This window comes from Pinus tabuliformis, chromosome X, assembly GCF_031772625.1.
Source record: "Pinus tabuliformis cultivar Carrire ecotype Pingquan chromosome X, CPIR1, whole genome shotgun sequence".
Taxonomy (NCBI): domain Eukaryota; kingdom Viridiplantae; phylum Streptophyta; class Pinopsida; order Pinales; family Pinaceae; genus Pinus; species Pinus tabuliformis.
The window spans coordinates 1,475,282,659-1,475,302,850 of NC_142308.1; the positions used below are offsets into that span (position 1 = coordinate 1,475,282,659).

The 20,192-nt window shown below is 33.0% G+C and overlaps 1 pseudogene; it reads left to right on the forward strand.

Moving 5' to 3' along the window:
- Nucleotides 1-19,862, forward strand: part of LOC149145573 (serine--glyoxylate aminotransferase-like) — an 85,072-nt pseudogene extending 65,210 nt beyond the window's left edge.
- Nucleotides 19,863-20,192: the final 330 nt, after the last annotated feature.

Genomic DNA, 20,192 nt, shown 5'->3' on the forward strand with positions numbered 1-20,192 from the left:
ATTCGAGCAACTAGGATTAAAGAAACTTAGACATGGATGAGAAGATCATTTGTACATCATTGTAGAAGGAGTTGAATATGAGTAGCCTTTAACAATAAGAAGAAAAAGAAAAGACCATACTCATCCATATAAAAATATAAGTAAAGAAGAAAAATATTGATGTTCTATTGAACTCAAGATCATAGGTGAATCTCATTGTAACATAATTGACCAAAAAATTGGGATTATATGTTTAGGATCGTCCAACCCCATATCAACTGGGATGGTTAAATAAGGATGGGGAAATGAAGGTGACAAAATAGTGAAAAATCATATCAACTATCAGTGTTAATTTTATTAAAGAAGTAGAACTAGATGTAGTTCCCCTTGATGTATGTGGAGTGATGTTTGGAAGTCCCTATCTATACATGTGAGATGCAATGTTCATGTGGAGATCCAACCAATATCGCTTCTTCAAGGATGGAAAACCCTTCACCATCAACATACATAAGGGAATATCCAAACATTCAGTGGAATGTTCCAACCAAACCAAGACATTGGTCAACTCTAGGAAGAAGTATGCTTTACTATTCTTAAGATAAAATAAGTTTGTAGAAGCTTTAATGAGAACATAGTCATCCCTAAATAGATTTGCCAAGAAACAAAAAAACCAATTAGAAGAGTTGTTACATGCATATAGGGATGTGTTCTAAGAGTCTAAAGGGCTATAGCCAAAGAGGGAAGTGGATTGCAAGATATAGCTATTGCAAGACACCCCATTACCAAAAATTGGGTTGTATAGGAAGTCCATTATGGAAGAAAGTGACGTGAAGAATAATTTTGTAGCAACTACTGGAACAGGGTGTCATTCAACTAAGTGCCTCACCATTTGCTTCACCCATAATAATTTTACCAAATAAGGATGTAACTTTGTGGATGTGTATTGATTATAAGGTGTTCAACAAAATTATGCTCAAGGACACGTATTCCCTACTTGATGAGCCTTGGTATTACAACAAGAATGCTACAACTCCCAAGGCTACCGACTTTAATTATCAACTCGAGGTTTGTACAAACTTAAGAGGTGTACGCACTATATGTGAGGCATACAATGTGTCCTTCCTTTGTTGTTATGATGTAATGGAGTGCATGTACTCAAGTCAAATCCTAAACTAATTGTAGAGAATGAAATGTTCAAAATGGAACCTTAACCTATTGCAAGAAAGAAAGTACAACGAAAGAGACGAAAATTCAATGCTAAATCACATCATTTCCTAATTAACTACCAAGAAACTATGCTTTGCAATAATGCTAAGTTATCATGAACCAAATGATACTATCTAAGCATGTAAGTAAGAAGCATCAAACAACACTAATGTGCAAGTAAAGGGATTGAAATAATTTTTTTTTTGTCTTTTTGGTTTTTCATGCAAAATCAAATATGCAAACTAATTTCTTTTGGTGATGTGGCAGGTGAATTAAGGATGTTGGAGGATGGCTGGAAGGGTTAGGAGATGTTTGAATGGTGTAGGAGACCCTTAGGATTATTTTGGTGACTTCCTAGAGGTTTTCCCTCAATTCGACCTCAAAACAGGCCATTTAAGGAAAACCTATAGGATGTACTAGAAACCTACAGGATGATCCTGTAGGAATTACAATGAACCTACAGGATATAGTCGAGAGAAAAATGTGAGGTGTTGGAGGTGATGAAAGGCTTAGGAAGGTGGTAGATGGGTGGAATGGAGTGAGAAAATGCCTAGGATCACTCAGAACTCAAAACCAAAGTTGGGAGATTGATGGATTTGCTCAAAAAGCTTGGAGAAGTTTCCTTGTGAAATAATGAAGTTGGTGAGGGTTTAATGACCAAGAAAATGAAAACCAAATTGGATGGGAATATTTTTTTATTAACTAGGATATCTTAGGTCCCTATTCCAAGTGGAATCACTCAAAACTATCTCTGTTAACCCATGCAAAAAAATAAAAAACATTACTAGTCGAAAATCTAGAAATTTGACAACTAGTGAGCTAGTAAATCTAAAAAAATCCTAACCAAATCAAGTGAAAATGAAATGGGGTAGATTTTGTTATGAACTAGAATTTTTTTGTGATCTAATTCAAGTGGAATCAATTCAATTGAAGCTCATTAGCATGCTCTAAAAAATATAAGAAATTTATTGTTCTTTGCTAAAAAGGAGGTCCAACAATCTAGATTTGGGAATAAAAAGACTAATCCAAGGACCTAAATGATTATTATGAACTTCCAAAGCTTTTCCAAGGATGAAATAATGCTTTTGATCCTGAAAAAGAACTTGCATCAACCATTTAACTCAATCCTACAACAAGAAATCATTAATACTAAAGGCATAAATAAAAAGAAATAAAAACTAGAGATGCATGTGAATAAGCAATGAAAAGAAGGAAAAAGAATGATACAAAAGGGCTCTGAGGTTCCTGGGATTGCCAAGCCCAAGGAAAATCAAAGACCTATGGAGGAGAACAAGATTTAGAAGCTGAACATGACAACAATCTTCATTATTTTCATCAATAGAATTACATCTCTGCAAGAAAATACAATGGACCTACAAAAATACAAGCTCTCTCCCCAATAAAACTAATGAAAATATATCCTTAGAGGAAACTTCAACTTGGTACTTATACAAAATGATTAGGAATCATTCCCCATGAATAGAGGAAGCTTTCCCCACCAAAATCCCTTGATTAGTGGATCTAGTCCCCAATACTAGGAATTTGCATTAAATGGCAAGGAACACATTCCTATATTTTCTCAATCATTCCTTGGAGGAAAATTCGACTTGGTACTTTTAAAAAATGATTAAGAATCATTCCCCATGAATGGAGGAAGCTTTCCCACCGAAATCCCTTGATTAGTGGATCTGCTCCATTGATTGGTGGATCTTCTCCCTTGATTAGTGGAACACATTCCTAGATTTTCTCAATCATTGGAGTTCCCCAATTTGTGCCATAATTCCATAATATCTTGTTGAATTATTATTTATTATTGATCCTCCAGTCGTAGGGAACAAGATCCTAAATTATCTCCTCCTCCAACTCTTCATAATCTGCCCAATATTCTCATAATATTCCACAAAAAAATAAATAATATTAGGCACAAATATTCAATTATTCATAAAACTTCCTAATGAATATATTAAAGTTAAAAATAAATTATCTAATTCAAAACGAGAGGTTTAATGTGCTGAAGGATGGTCATAGGACTTAATTTATGTTTTAAATTAGAGGCACTGGCCTTAATTTATGTTTAATTTAGAGGCCCGTCACTACCCAAGATAGATGATCTACTAGATCAGTTACAGAAAGTCGAATACTTCACCAAGATGGACTTAACATCTGGATATCACCAAGTCTAAGTCAGAGAAGAAGATGCTTGGAAGAACACGTACAAAACTAGAATAGGTTTATATGAGTGGTTAATCATGTTGTATGGCCTATGTAATGCACCAACTATTCTTATGAGGTTAATGAATGATGTATTTTTCCATTTTACATATTCATTTGTTATTATCTATTTGGATGATATAATGGTGTACTTTCCTACTCGAGAGGAGCACATCTCACAATTGATACAAGTGCTAGATACATTAAATAAGCACCAACTATTTGCAAATATTAAGAAGTGTAAGTTTACACAATAGTATTTAGTGTATCTAGGTTATTTTATAAGTGGAGGATAGTTGAAAATATATTGCACCAAGATAAGGGTGAGCATGAAGTGGAAAATGCGTACTAATGTTTCTGATTTTAGGAGTTTCATTGAGGAAACATAGTATTTAAGGAAATTTACAACCTCATTTTTAGCAGTAGAAGCACTACTACATGCCATAACAACAAGTGGCAAGACTTTCTAGTGGGGAATTTGTCATTAGAGGGCCTTTGAGGAGTTAAATAAGAATTTTAATCAAGTATTGATTATGGAATTGCAAAACTTGCAATAGCCCTTCAAAGTGGAAACAAATGTGAGTGAGTATGTTGTGGGAGAAGTCTTGATGCAAGAAATCCTATATTCTACCATTCTAAAGTATTTCATGTGAAAATTCTCAACTACTGTACCTATGTCAAGGAGCTATATGCCCTCGTGAAAGATATGAAGAAATTGAATCACTATCTAATGGGAAAAGAGAGAGTAATCAAGATATATAACCAACCATTACAATACCTATAGGTTTAGAGTAAGCTACAACAAAATAGACATTGCTAGCGGATGGGATTTCTACAATAGTTTTATCTAGTGATCATGTTTAATAAGGGAAACAAAACAAGTTGGCCAACATGGTTTCAAACCCACCAACGTCAAACATCACAACTTTGGCAACTCTCATACGCATGGGTCCATTCACCCATGAAACATATAGAGAGGCATATTTAGAGGATGACTACTTCAAAGAGGTGTTTAAACAGTTGTAGATCCAAATTCATGTGCATGATGGTGACAAAATATTTGACTACCATCTCTAAGATGAGTTACTCTATAGGTTAGATAATCTATGGTTCCTAAAGGTGATTGACTATAGATAATTAGGGAGTCCCACTCCTCCAAAGTTATAGGGAAGTTTGGTGTAAGGAAGAGGATGGCTAACTTGTAGAGGTATGTGCATCATCCCAAGATGTGAGAATCAGTAACTAGGTTCATAAGAGGATGCATGATTTGTTGCATCAACAATTCTAATAATAGATAAAAAGGTTTGTATCATCCATTACCTGTACCCACTCATCCTTCAAAAAGAATTTCCATGGACTTTGTGGGTGTTTTACCAGCAACCAAGAAGAGACATGACCACTTGTTCATGTTAGTTAATAATAACAAGATGTGTGTTTTGATGCCTTGTAAAAGGACCATTAAAAGGAAAGAAACACTGAACCTATTCTTTGGATAGGTACGGATACATGTCTCAATGCATTTTGGATTACATTGTGGGACGATCTCATAGGGGATGCCCTAAGGGTAGAAAAAGTTGTTGAAAAGATCAAGAATATCCATCTATAGGTACAAGAGGCACTATATAATTCATAGGAAAAATGCAAGACCATTCATGACCTATACTAAACAAATATGTCATTTTAGGTGGGAGATAGAGTATGGTTATAGTTAAACAAGAAGAGGCTACAAGGTCATGGTAATAAAATCAAGTCTATATGATATGGTCCATTTTAGATACTAGAAATAGTGGGAGATAACGTCTATATATTTAGTCTACCCATGTACATGCACATTTACTTAGTGATGAATGTAGAGAATTGAAATCTCTATGAACCTTCCATGTTAGATTAGGAAGAGGAATAAGTCCTCCATTCTATAGAGGTTTGGCACAAGATGCTCAAGGAAAGTTGACAAAGGATAAAATTTTGCAAAATCTAGAACTACAAGAAAGGGTAGCATGACCGTTGGTAGATTTGGTGAAAGGACATCTTCCATGCACGGCTAAATGGTACACCCAAGAGAAGGTGGAGGAAATATTTTCTCAGTTTATCTAGTAGTAGCTTTTGGGGACCAAAATCTTCCCAAAATGAGGAGGAGTGATCCAAATTGGATCATTATATTGTTTATCATCTATTGATGCTTTCATAGTAGAAAAAATGGAGGAATTAGTTCATCATAACATTTTTACCAGTGGGACCCAATTTAGAAAATTGGGGCATGCAACCTCTTAGAAGTAGTTTGAGGCATCAAATATATTCTTTTGGGTTAAAATTTTGTTACTAATGTGTAGAACCTCTTTGTGTTATTTTATAGATGTCTTTCCTACAACACAATAATCACCTCAATCAGAGTCTATATGTAAAATTATGTCATTGAGAAGTTGACATTCTTGTTTCGACCACCATAATTCAAGAGGAAACCACATCAGCCCCCACTAATCATGGAAAAGGGGCTAGACAAATGTTCATGATGAATAAGACTCTAGAAGAGTCGATATTATAACTCTAGTTAAGAGATAAAGGAGACAAACTTAACAAGTAGTAGGTTGTTGGACTATGTTATAATCATGTCACTAGGTGGAAAAGGGGCTCCATTCTATTTGAGTACATTGTGTTCCATAGATGGATAAAGTAGTTGAACATAGATAGGAGGGAGAAAATAGAGAGGATTTGTGCATTGTAGTAAACCAAAGGCCACACTTCTTTATACTTGTGTCCATTTTCCCTTCAGAGAAAGAGAGCAAAGCATCCTCACCTTCTAGTGGGGCTTTATCTTGAAAGGGTTTCCTGGGTTATATCTTATGTTAATCTCTGGTTTGTGAGTTTTATTCATTGTTTTGTTTTTCTACATCATTAGAATTTGCATTCATAGACAATAATCAATAATTAATAGATACATAAATCTAAGGATAAATAAACCCTCATAATGTATTGAAATTTCTAATATATTTTACTAGATATGATGTGAAAATTTTCTAATATATTTTAGTAGATATCCATGGTAGTTTACAAATCACACTTGCAACCCCTTCCATCCCCCTAATACATATAATTTATTGACTTTATTTTCACAATTATAAAAACTCCATGAATGAATCTGATTAGACTTTGGTCAACATGTTGATTTTTCCTCTAGTACTTTAGAATTAGGTCTATGTCTAAAACATGATTACAAACACACTAAAATACAAATATCTCTAATCACTTTTCACAATTGAAATGTACAACAATGAATCAATAAAGTACATAAAGATTTTCAAACCCAAAACTTGTTTATATTACAACTTTAATACAAAAAACATAGGGCTCCCATACTAGGGATCATGGCCTGTACAATTTTCCCTAATACAAGGAAAACTAGGGCTTAAGGCCAACAACATTTCACTCTCAATCTGCCTAAGAACAAGAATACAATTGACTTACTTGCTAAAGAAGCACTTGAACAAAACCCTTTCAGCCCACTTTCCTTGAACACTCGATAGGTCCTTTTCCACTTATACTCATAGAGTATATGTTCCTCCAATACCTCTGCACTTCAGCTTCTCACAAGGTCCTTTGCTACTCCAAAATCCTTGCAGAATTAGCTTCAACATATATTACGTCTTACAGTGAAAATGCTACTCCAAAGGTCATTGAATATAGGCTCAACAAGTTTGGCTTCTCACAGCGAATATGCACATCAAATCACTGTCGAATTAGCCTCCAATAATCCTCCTTCTCATAGTGGGTTAGCTCCTCCTATACCGTTGTATAATTAAGCTCCAAACAAGGTCTTCAACACATTGATTTATCCTCCACAAAATCATTGTACATTAGGCCTTAAATACTTTTGGAATTTCAAGTCTCTTTGCTTGCTCCAATACGGTTGTACATAACCTTCAAAACAAGGTTTGCAACATAGTGAATATGCTCCTTAGAATAATATACTTAAGCCCTCAAATTTCTGCCCAATCACACCTTTGTTGGACAGGCCTTCATGCACACACCTCAACACTCAATTTCCTCTACAAAAAAGCCAACCACACTAGCATACAATGTTATCTCTTCTCTTGTAATTATGTGCAATATTTACTCCACTTCTGAGGCATATTTCAACCTCTTTTAGGATAAACCTTGGACACAAAACTCCTGCATTATTCTAGATGCCTTTCATCCCTCCTTAACATAGTGGGTTGAAGCATATTAGGCCTCATTTAGTGGCTTGCTCATCTCCATTATGTACAAAAAATATTTGGCCTCCAGAATAGATATTTTACGTGGAAACGTGGCTAGTTTAGACCTCTACTAGGGCATCATTACACACACAGATCAATTCTTCCTTTGATCCTAATCCCGGCTTGAACCAAGCCCTATTAGTGCACAAAATCTCCATAGAAATCTTGGCCTTGTCTCGGAGCAGACTCGACCCTCTTTTTCCAGCATTTGTAACCAAGAAAGACCACAAAACTTTCTCCTAATCCAAACTCAACTCCTCCTGAGGCCTACGACTCCCTTAGCTTGTAGACTTGCTTCTTTGGATGAGATCGATGGTGTGTATTTAGACCTCTCATGGTATCCTATACTTATAGTTTTCTCTTGTTGCCTTAGGTGCCTCCATTTATCCATCAATGGTGTCCTCACACAACAATAAGATTAAACAAATAATTCTTTTTGGTCTTTAGCCACCAACATGTGCCCAAAACCCACCACTTGGGTACATTTCCCACAAAACTACTTTTTCGTGGGTCGACTTCTCACAAACCCAGTACCCCAAGGGTTGTTGGAGTACCTCCAAAGCTACACATCCCAACACAACAAGATGAAGCCCCCTTTCTTTTGAGGGGAGAGAACTAGATAACTTCCTCCCCTCACCTCCCTAATTGTAGTACTTCAGAGATAGCTAATTAATGTGTTGTGATTATCCTCTTTAATTTTGGCTCACTAGGTAGTTGGAGTATTTTTTAATTAATTTAAAAGGTCATCCTTACAGAATTAGGCTCACTTTCTAGATGATACTCATTAATACTAGGATCCAAAATTGGACTAAGAAGCCTTGGGGAAGTGTACTAATGACAAAGAGGTAAGTGAACATCCAACACTCCCAACTATGGTAAATGGAGTATTTGGATTGGTAGGAATAAAACAATCATTAGGAAATTATTGTCTTTACTATTCAATATTTTCACATAAACAAATGCACTAATGATGACATGTAATAAAAAGGAAGTGAAGACATGTCTTAGTGGTTTTTATTCATAATTACTATCCTTGGTGCTTTAATGACTCTAGGTAACCCAACATTCATGTGGAGTTGGTGGTGACTTATACTTCTTTGATATACACTACATGTCTTTTTACTATGACATAGGAATAGGTATTAATGACTTTGAAGAAGTAAGAACAATTTCCTACTTTTGAGTATTACAAAAGAATTAAATATAAAGAAAACCCAAATTTTTGACACTTAAAGCTTGTGACGAAATGGATTAATTAAGATTATATGAATTAAAACCATCCCCTAAAAAATATCATTCTCTAATTTTAAGAATTCAAGATTTTCCTTTCAAAATGGTTTTTAAAGCATACTTTTAAAAAAAGCAAAATCTTGAGATATGCATTGGCTAAGAGTCTTCAAATTCAAGTACCCCAGAGATTTGAATACTATGAAGTAAAGTTTTCCATATAATTCTAATTAAATATGAAATTTTGTTTAAAATATAAAATTTAATGAAAAGAATAAAATCTTAATAATTTAACAATATAATTAATTATTATTATTATTTTAAATAATTAAATATATATATATATATATATATATATATAATATAATTTTTAAGTTATAAATTAAAATTAAAAATAAAAATTATGAAATATTAATTTTTCATAATTAATAAATTAGATATATAATTAACTAATGTAACTAAATTCTAGGAATGGTGAGAGTGTAATACTTTGTGGGAATAATAATAAATATAGATTATATAATAAATCTGAATTATTAATTTAAGATAGTAAATATGGATTTTATATATTATGTATTATTAAACAAATACATTTGGTTAACAAACGAATTTTTTTAATATATAAGTTACTTGATTATATATTATTTATTTTTAGATATACACATACATTTACTTAAATTAACAAATGAATTTATTTATTATTTACCTGATTTAGCTATTTTCTAAGAATAATAATAATTAAATATTAAGGGTTTGACTAAGGTCATTAGGTCAAAATTAGCTGTTGGCGATATAGCCGTTGGAGTCTCTGCATACTCTATTTAAACAAGCTAAGCCGGATTGGTTCTTCAACTTGTCCTGACGATGAACCACACTGGTTGGTTCGAAACGCGTCGACAAAAGATTGGTTATGTGATTTTGCCGAAAATTTTCTATACAATGTTATGGATTACAGAAGTCTAAATTCCTTATTAATTTTTCTTTCGAATGAAATTATTATTTATGGAAACTATTATAATTATATTTAAAAAAGTTAAAATTTGCCGTTTATTATTTTTAAAATATTTAATATTAATATATTTTTGTCCATGTTGCTTTAAAAATTCTAAAGAGCAAACTCAGGAAGGTTGACCAACTGTGAAGGTTTGAAATCCTAAAGCAAATCCAAAAGATGTTCTAAAACCTAGTAACGGCTAATGGAACGTTGCTATTGTCATAACAAGACTTATATAGAGTAGGCAGCTCCCATACCAAGCACGATTTACAAGTTGTTTGCTGAGTTCTGTGATTCGAAGGAAAAGGGACAGAGACAGAATCCTTTGCTACCTGTCAATATTTTTTTCATTTTCTATTTGTTTCCATACCAGGGTGAATGCATGAAGCATTCAGGAAAAAATTCTAAAATTAAAGGAAATTGATTTTTCTGACTACTCTTCCGTGGAGGGATCGCAGGAGTAAAGGCTCTACAGTAACCATTCGGCAGATTTTACCAGCTGTTTGTTAAAAGACTTTCATTTTTTCATTTTCCAGGGAGGAGGTATTTATCTACGATTCTTATTTTCTTGTTGTTTCCTGTGGCACAATGTTCCGTCGCCAATTTCAGAAAAGACGTGAAGTTTTAAGTTGTTTTTGCTATTGTGACTGTTACCGCCACTAGTCTGAAATTTAAATTTTTTAGTTTTGTTTTTGTTGAAGATTTATGGTTCGTTAGAAAAACAGAGCAACTTTTTGTCTGCTTTCGACAGGCTGTTGCAACTGTTGAACGAAATGGGCAAAGCCAGGTGGTGGAGAAAAATTTCACGGTCAGAAAATCGTGGAGCTGCCAAGGCTTATTCTTCCACGGGCAAAGATAAAGATGACAAAATGTCCACATCAGAAAGAGATGAAACGATATCCAAATTGCGGGAGATGAATCAAACCCTGATTGCAGAAAGAGAGAGCTTAAACGAAGAAAGGGAAGTTGCAAAGAAAATGGAAGAGAACTGTAAGGAAACTGAGAGAGACTTAAGAAAGGTTATTAGTGCCCTTCAACAGCAGGTGAATGATGAGGTCGAACGACATTCAAATTCAGTTCATAGGTACCAGTTAACAGAAAACTGCCTTAATGAACAAAATGAAATGCTGCAAAAGGAGGTAGACAATGCCAGGTATTTGCTTGAAATGCAGAATCAGAAAGTTGAACATTTTCTTGTCGAGAATGCTACAATTAAGAAGCAGCTTGAGGAAAAGGAAGAGCAGATGATTCACTTTGAATCATTGCAAGCAGAATTTGCCAAGAAATATACAGAATTGGAGGAGAAACACTTGGAGCTGTTGAAAGAAAATGAAGAACAAGAAAAGATGATTTTATCGTTGCAAAGAGAGAACGTTTCTCTTAGGAATGAGCATAGTTTGTTACTTCAGAGTCTCAATGAGGAATCCAAGAGATTTCAAGAAATTTCAGTGAAGTGTTTGAACAGTGATCAGAGAATCCTGTATCTTGAAAGTCAGTCACTGGGACTGCAGTCAGAGTTGGCATCAGCAAAGTCTGCATATGATGAAGTATTTGTTGAACTAAATAAGATCGAAGAATACATGGATAAATTATCAGATGATTCCCGCCAAATGCATAAAGAAAAAGAAGCTTTAAATCAAAACCTGATGTTACAGTTGTCCATAAAGAAGGAACTTGAAGAACAATTACTGTCAACGAAATCTTCTCTTGAAGAATTGAAGGAATCCGTTTCCAAGGGTAAGCAGCAAATACCTATGTTACATAGCCAACTTTTAGATGTTGCAGAGAAAAAGGACAGCCAAATCTTTGATATACAGTGTGAACTTTGTGCCGTGGTCATTCAGTTAGCTGATTTACAAGATCAACTCTCGTCCATTGCAGAGGAAAAAAGGCTCCTGGAAGAGAAAAACAATGAAGCAGAGAAAATAAAATTGGTTTACGAGGAAGAAAAACAGCATCTCAAGGGCAGAATAGGGGAACTGGAAAAAGCTTTGGATTTTTTCAACAAGGATCTTGACTCGTCCAAGGCCATGGCTGTGGAGAAAGAGTGTCAGTTGGCTGATCTACGTCGCCATCTTTCAGACCTTGACGACGCAAAAAATAACCTCCATGAGGAAAACAACTCATTAAGGAGTGAATTGAAGAAATATGCAATAGCGTTCGACAAGATAAGGAAATTGGAGAGTGCTTTAGAATCTGTCAACAAGGGTCTTGAATTCAGAGATATCCAGCTCCAGCAGTTGAGGGCTGAAAGTCAGCTTTTGCAGGCACATGTGCATGAAAACAGAAAATCAGACAGTGTGCATAATAAAGGAATTATAGACAGTGGGCATGAAAAGGAAAACCTCAACAGCGGGCATGAAAATGGAAAACCAAATGGTATGCAAACCAATGGAAAGCCCAATAATGCGCATGAAAAGCAACCACAAAAGCGGCGGGCAGGGAAGGGAAAATCCAAAAGGTGAAAATTCGAGTTTTGCTAACCAATATGTTTCCATGTATATGCTGTATGAACCAGCAATGAAGAGATTTCTACTTGCCAAGTTGCTGCTATATAAAGTAACATATACAGCGTTGACTAGTTTTACAGTCTGAGTTTTGGAAGGTGACGACTCAAATTAAAGTTTAAGGTTAGAAACGAATCCTGGGCATAAATTAAAATCTCAATGGTTTGTTTGAGTAAATTTGTCAATGTTTGTATGAATAAATTTGTTCACAGTGAATATTGCTTTCACAGGTTTTTGTTTTTGGCATAGTATTTTAAGAATTTTAATTTAATATGGCTTTCACAAGTTTTTGTTTTTGGCATAGTATTTTAAGAATTTTAATTTAATTATTGTTTGACCAAATTTATTAATGGTGGTATAAATAAATTTGTTAAAGATGAATATTGCATTTTTATTTACCGTGGATAAGGATTTTTAAATTTAAATTGATTATTAATAATTATTATTAGATTTTCAAATTTAAGTTTTGTGATATATATTTTAAATATTTGAAACATTTTACGTAGAAATTACATTGCAAGAATTAAGTTAATAATAAAAATTAGTATGCATTATTAAATGGATAATAAAAAGTCATATGTAATTAGTAAGCAATGGTCTTGATCCATGGTATGATCGCAAAACTTATAATAAAGTAGAATTAAAAATATTTATAGTAAAATAGAAATGAATATATATATATATATATATATATATATATTAAAGTTTGTTTTAGTTATTTTTTTTTTATCGTATAATAAGTTTTTTCAAAATGTTAATTTCATTATGGATAATTATAAGGTGGTTGCTAGGGATTTAAACTCCATGAAATATTTAGAATAGATAGTCATAAATTAAAGGTTGAGATTTACCTCTAAAGTAGTTATATTATTTTTCCCTTTCAATTAAAATAATTATTTAAAAAATGTTAGATGAATATGAATTATAGTTTTTGGGTATAAGATATTAGTAAGATGGATTGTGATAACCTAACAAATAATATTTATAGATTAATAATATCTATGGTAACGTACAATTGAATCTTCATGATTAAAATTTTATTACACTTACAAATTAAGAATATCAATGGTAAAGTGGAGCTAATTCTTTTTTTATAGTTAATAATAATAATTTAAATAAAGTTATAATTTAGCTCAGTTTTATGATTTTTTTTTTTTTTTTTTGCAATATGAGATGCATTTGATGTCTATTGACATTTACTATCCATTTAATTTATATGGTTCCATTAGTATTAGTTTCCTATTATCATATAAATTTGGAATCCAAGTATGAATTTTTATTTGGAATTTACGAATTTTTATTTAAAAAAAAAATCAAATTACAACAATTTGTATTTGGATTTCACTATTGTAAATTTGTATTCCATATCAATTCCTAAGATTTTATTTATGCATTGTTTATACAATGAGAAAACCTTCTATCATAACTCAGTTGCAACCACGATGACAATCATCACTAGTTGTTATCCGCAAATGCCGTTGACTCTGTTAGTCAAACACTACTACACCATGGGGTGTTTTAAGGCATTAGTTTGAGACAAAATAACAATTTTGTCTCAACTTGCACCATAAATGATAGGGTGTTTTAATACACTAGCATAGATCCATCTTAAATACAGATCTAACATGAGTCGAGAGGGGTCTAATTTCTTCATGTGCAAATCAATTTCTTCACATGCAATTTTTTTTGTGAACCGACAGTGTTTAAATATTTTCTATAGTTATTTAATGTTTTTTTTTTTTCTTTTGGACCGACATGAGAAAAATTTCAACTTTGATGACAGACATACAAAGTTACACATCATACTGGGTTGTAGAATGAGCCTCTTGGCTCAATTAGTTTGAGATGAAATAACAATTTTGTCTCAACTTTTCGATCCGTCTCAACTTGCCCCTTTTCTAAAATAAATGAATGGGATAATAAAAAGAATAAGCGAGATGACTAAAGGGTGTAGATAACAAAGAGAAGGCAACATAAAGTGGTAGTGTGTATAGGCACAAAGAAAGAATATAGTAGAATGGCTTCTGCAGTGGGATCTATGGTGGTGACAACAATAACTCTCATGTGGAGGGAAACAAGATTGACCTATGTTTCCTATGTCAATGTATGTGCTTCCATGCTCAGAAATTGCTTGAAGCAGCCTTACAAATCAGATGCCATCTCACGTAAGAAGTTTCATTATACTGCTAGCAAATGGGTTGAAAGAAGACCAAAAAAACCAGTTGTGCAAGATCTTTCTTCTCAAGACTGATGATCCATTTGTGATGTAGTTTAGTGAAAGGGTTATCGTTTTGTTCTATATTTGAGATTTTAGCACATGATTTTAACTCTCATTATGTCGTTTGCATTGTTGTCTCTGTTATATCTTTGGCATTCAATTTGACTCTTGCTTAGAAGATGTAATGCAAAAAGATAATGAAGGACAAATATTAAATAATATTTAATACTGAACAAAATTTTAAATTGAATAATATCTTTTGAATGAAGGGCATAGATAATTGTTGAATTGATTGTTGGATAGATATTCTCCTCCAAAAAGTCAATCTGCAGCAAGGACTCATCTGATATATACTTTTGTCTTCGAATTTCCCATTGGATACCTAAAAGAGGTGAAACTACAACCCCAACCAGAGGAAAGTGAATCTTCTCAAGGCATCGAAGGCCCAAGTCTTATCAAGTCTCCCTAAAACCCAGGAAGGGATCAAACTTGATCCATAAGTCAGCAATAAGCCTCGAACAAGACCTTGATAAATCTAAAAGTGAACTACAAGTTTACAATTCACAAGTTCCATCTACTCCAATCTCATCACTAATCCTTGTAGTTTAGATTCTAGTTTTCTTTGAGGGTTGCCCATAATTTGTAATGTAGTTGTGATACCATTGCCTAGGTCTACATTGTTCATGTTTGTTGCACCCACAAAATACCCACAACCTTAGCTACAATACAACAATTTTAGAGACAAGAATATCGAGTTCCTAGTTCTCAAAACCATACATTCCAAGTTACATCTACAAGCCTAAGGATTCAGATAGGTCATGAAGACATGATATAATGTATAATTGGGCAACAAAAACATGGTTAACTAGAACCTCCCTAGATTTCATATAGAAATAGATATCCTACAGTCACATTAAGGGTGAGGCTAATACGTACTATACTAAATTATTTCAGAAATACAAGAAAATACTCAGGAAGCAGTTACAAGATCAAATATTGAGTATTTTTTTATTTCAAGATCCAAAGTAAAAGATGGATCATTTCTAAGGAACAAGGAGAAATCATCTACTTCTTCTCGGGCATGTCAATATTTTGGAGCATGTTCTGTAGGATATGAATAGAAACAATGAGGACTAGCACTCTCCAGTAGTGCCAACTCTTAAAAAGAATATTATTGAAGACATAAGAAAATATTCAAATCCACCTTAAACACTCATTTCTTATTTCCTACCATGGGCATGTCTAGTCTTGTTTGAATTATCATGCTCATCTCAAGGGTTTGACCCTAACTTACATGGTTTTATATATTTGTGAATGCACATTTATATTCTATTTCTTATTTCTTCTATATACAACTTCATTAACAGGGAAATTTTAAGTCCACATTGTTTGTGTTCAAACGATTATTGTTTAGGTGCTTTCCTTGGTTGTTCTCGAATTATGCCATCAAGAATTTTATGCCCTATGTTTCTTTTTTTTATTTGTCACCATTGAAGGTTATCTATGTATGTATAATATTATTCTATTATTTGTACTTGACTGCTTCCGAATCCAAAATGTCATCAACCATATGCAATAATTTAGGGTAAATATCTCATCATTTTTAGTAGAAATATCACTTTTCTCTTTTCAAAAATTAGTGTTTGGCCTCTTGAGTGTATGTACATTGGTATTATTATTTGATCAAATTAGCACTTATAGGTATTCAAACCCTTGAGATACACCATCCCTAGTAAGGAATCAACCTCAGATTGTGCAACATCAAGGGTTTTAATACCTCTCATCTCTACACTGATCAGGGTTTTGTTAAGGGTATGGTTCTATCATTTATGCTTGGCTTCTTCTCAATCTTAGCATTCCATTTAAATTTTCTCTTGCTAAATCCATATGAGTGGCAATAAAGGTTTTTTATGCTAACTCATAATTATGTATTATACACCATAGAAAATCTAATTTTTGAAACTCCTTATTTATCAGAGAGCAGAGAGAAACATATTACCTTGTGATAGAACCCATACTTTGGGTTTTCCTTTTATACTTTTGTTTACTACCACTACAAGAGTTCTTGTTCATAGATTTTTTTGCATGGTTTACTACTATACTACACTATCTTGGCTCGTTAAATTTTAAAATTTAAAACAAAAATCACAAATTGTGCTTTGCTTTTAATAAATTTGTGTGTTTTTCTTTGGTTTCATCAATTTTGATTTATGTGGCTTCCATCATATGGTTAGTGAGTCAAACTAATTGCTAACTTACGAAAGAATTCATTTGGAGCACTATTTGGCAGTTTTAATTTAACCAAATGTGGTAATATATATTATGTAAGTTGGTGGCATTATCTGAGTATCAGTGCTTAAGAAAGTGCTCTTACAAACACACTATCACCACAAGATTGAATCATCTCTTTTGAGATGGGCCAATTCAGTATTTTGTGGATTGATCAAATGAAACGCCTCAAATTTGATGTTGATGTTGTATAGTGTGAATGGGGGACAAGGGTGGATATTGGGATACTAAGGGAAAAGATTGAAGAATATAAGGAACACAAAGTAAAGGCTATTTTTTGTGTTCACAATGAGACTACAACTGGGGTCAAAAATAATTTGGCAAATATAAGGAAGGTGCTTGGTGAGTATGACCACTGGTGTTGATTTGATTTCATTGCTTCAGAGTATTTATTTATAATTTTACAATGCCACTTAATAAATTTATTGTCTACGAAGAAGAAGAATTAGTTGAGGGTTAGAAAATTGGCTATAATCAGGCCATCCTTATCTTGATTGTAGATTCTGGAATATTCCAAAAATCTGAAAAACAAGAGCAACTGGTTATAATCAGGCCATCCTTATATCAATTGCAGATTTCAAAAATTGGATGGACAAGAGTGAAGTCAAGTATTTGAATTTGTTATTTTCCATTAGATTTTTGGAATCTGCAATTGAGTTACACTCATACCTATAATCATAAGAAAAATGACTATTCTTTTTAATCATAAGTTCACTTGTATCTAATGATATTTGGAATGAGGGGGATGCAGATGATTTCATTCATTATTATTTGTTTCTTATGGATGGTGTGCCTTCTATATGTGTCATTGACTTATGTATGGATGAATGGGGAGTGGATGTAATGCTACCAGGTTCTCAAAAGGCTATGCCTTACTAGCACGTGTTCGTATTGTGTGTGCAAGTCCAAAGTCCTTAGAATTAGAAAAGACTACAAAGTAACTAAGGATATTTTTTTGATAAGAATGATTATTTGAAGTTTTATAAGTTGGGGATGTATTGTCCCTACACACCACCAATTCAGCCCATATATGGATTGCAAACAACTCTAGACCTTATATTACTTGAGGAAGGCTAAGATAATGCCTTTGCAAGGCACACCCACTTAGGAAAGGAAGCAAGGTAAGTTTACTTTGGCCAATGTATGTTTATTATTCACTTTTAAAATTGGAATACTCATAAAATTTGGAAGTTGGATTAAATTTTCACTAATTCCCTTAGCTTGAAGATCAATTAAATGATTTTGGCTACAAATTTTGCAATTTCTTCTTTCACCTGATATTCATTAGTATATATATTGGATCAATAACATTATAGCATATATTTATGGTCTGGTGTTATTGAAGTTACTAACATTCTTCTTCAAATTAGATTTCCAAGTTTGTCGTGGAAGCATGGTGGTTGAAGAAATACACTGAAAAGGAGGAATGGTACAATGACATTGTTATAGTTGTGGTTGTTTACCCTTATATTAGTAGTAAAAATATTGTGAACGGAGTGTGGAATAGATGCAATTTGAGTGTGGGATTAGGGCTCAATAAAGTGGTAGGCAAGATGTTTAGAATAGGACACCTTGGAAGCATGATTGAGGTACGTGATTCCATGTGACATTATTTAGTATGGAATAATGAAATAATGCACATAGAAAGGAAAAATAATATATGTAGATTTTTCAAGTAAATCTGTCAACAAGAAGATCAAATTGAGTAACCATTTATTTCCTGCTTTTATTTTTAGGAATAGAATCCTGAGATAGTGAGAATGCCTTTATTTTATTTTGTAGCGACAATTGGTAGACAACCTATGATTTTTGGACTCTTGAAGAATGTAAAAGAATGGCCTTGACCAATGGAATTTTTAGGTTGTTAACACCACAAATTCAATCCCAGTTAGAGAATGGAATATGTTTTAGAATATGTTGTAATAGAGAAAAAATTAACTCTGGATTTCAAGCCACAAGTGATTTCTAGTTGATGTAGGACATTTTTATTATCAAGTGAATATTAAGTGCATGTAGGTAAATTTCTCAAGGTGATAGAAAACCTAATCCCTTCCCGAGCTTAGTTACATTCCCTAATTGAAGTTTGGGAAGTAATTTGTTGTTGAAATTATGTCACAATTAGATGAAATAATGTGAGTTTTAATTGTTTACTACAATCATAGTTTAAGTTTAAGGGAGGTTGTGAACTGATTAGCCAAGGGTATAAGGATATAAATAATGAAAATGAATCTTCCAAACAGAGACCCTCTCAGATCCAAACCATTTTGAAGCCACTTCATAAAATAAAATAAAAAAATATTATGGTAGAACATGAATTTAGGGCATGGATAGTTTTAGAGAACTATCATAAAAAATTCTTGAGAAAATCAGAATTAGTGCTACCCTTGTAACACTGTAAAGATAAAAAATATTCCTATGAATATCAAAATTAATGCCACATTAGTATCCATATGAAGATCTTACTTTTAGGGTCCTTGGTAGTAGACGTGACTTCCCTCATTATTTATTATAATTTCATATGATTTAAATGCTCCAACATTTGTGTTGGATTCAAGGTTTTTCTAACACCTTACATATATTCTCTTATAATTATGGTTACAACTTATTGTTAATGCAACTATACATTCTATGGAGGGAGAGTTTTTAAGTAATTGTTTAGCTTACAAACACTTCTAACGAGATCATTGGCAAGTCATTTCAGGTATGGTATATAAGTAGTCCCCAACCTTAACACATTATTATTTATGTATGTTGTAATCATGGCTTCTGTTTTGAAGGAAACTTTCTTTGATTCTATTAACACATGATTTGATTTGCTCTCCTTGGTAATCATGTTGTAGTTGCAAATGTTAGGATGTTCCATTAGTTTTGAAATGGTATTGAAGGATATTTCTTATCCCGTGAAATTAGGCAGTGGAGTTGCAACCACTGTAACATACCTCCCAAACACCACTCCCTTAATGTCATCTAGGGTGTGATATTTATATAATTTATCTAGGGACAAGAAATTTTTTAAATCCAAAGGTTGGAGCATCACAACATCACATGTGTAAATGATGTAATCAACATGTACCATAGTCAACTGTATAACTTAAAAATAAACCTCACACTTTCCAATTACCCTATTACTTCCATTTTCTTCTCATATATCACCCCTAGTCAATTTTCTTCCTAGATAAGGCCCATATTTAAGTAGTAGGTGTACATATATTTGAAATTTACTCTAACAAAATGTAGTTATAAGATACATTGTCCATGTTTTGTATGATATTATTTATTATTAGATACATTGTAGTTATAAGATACCT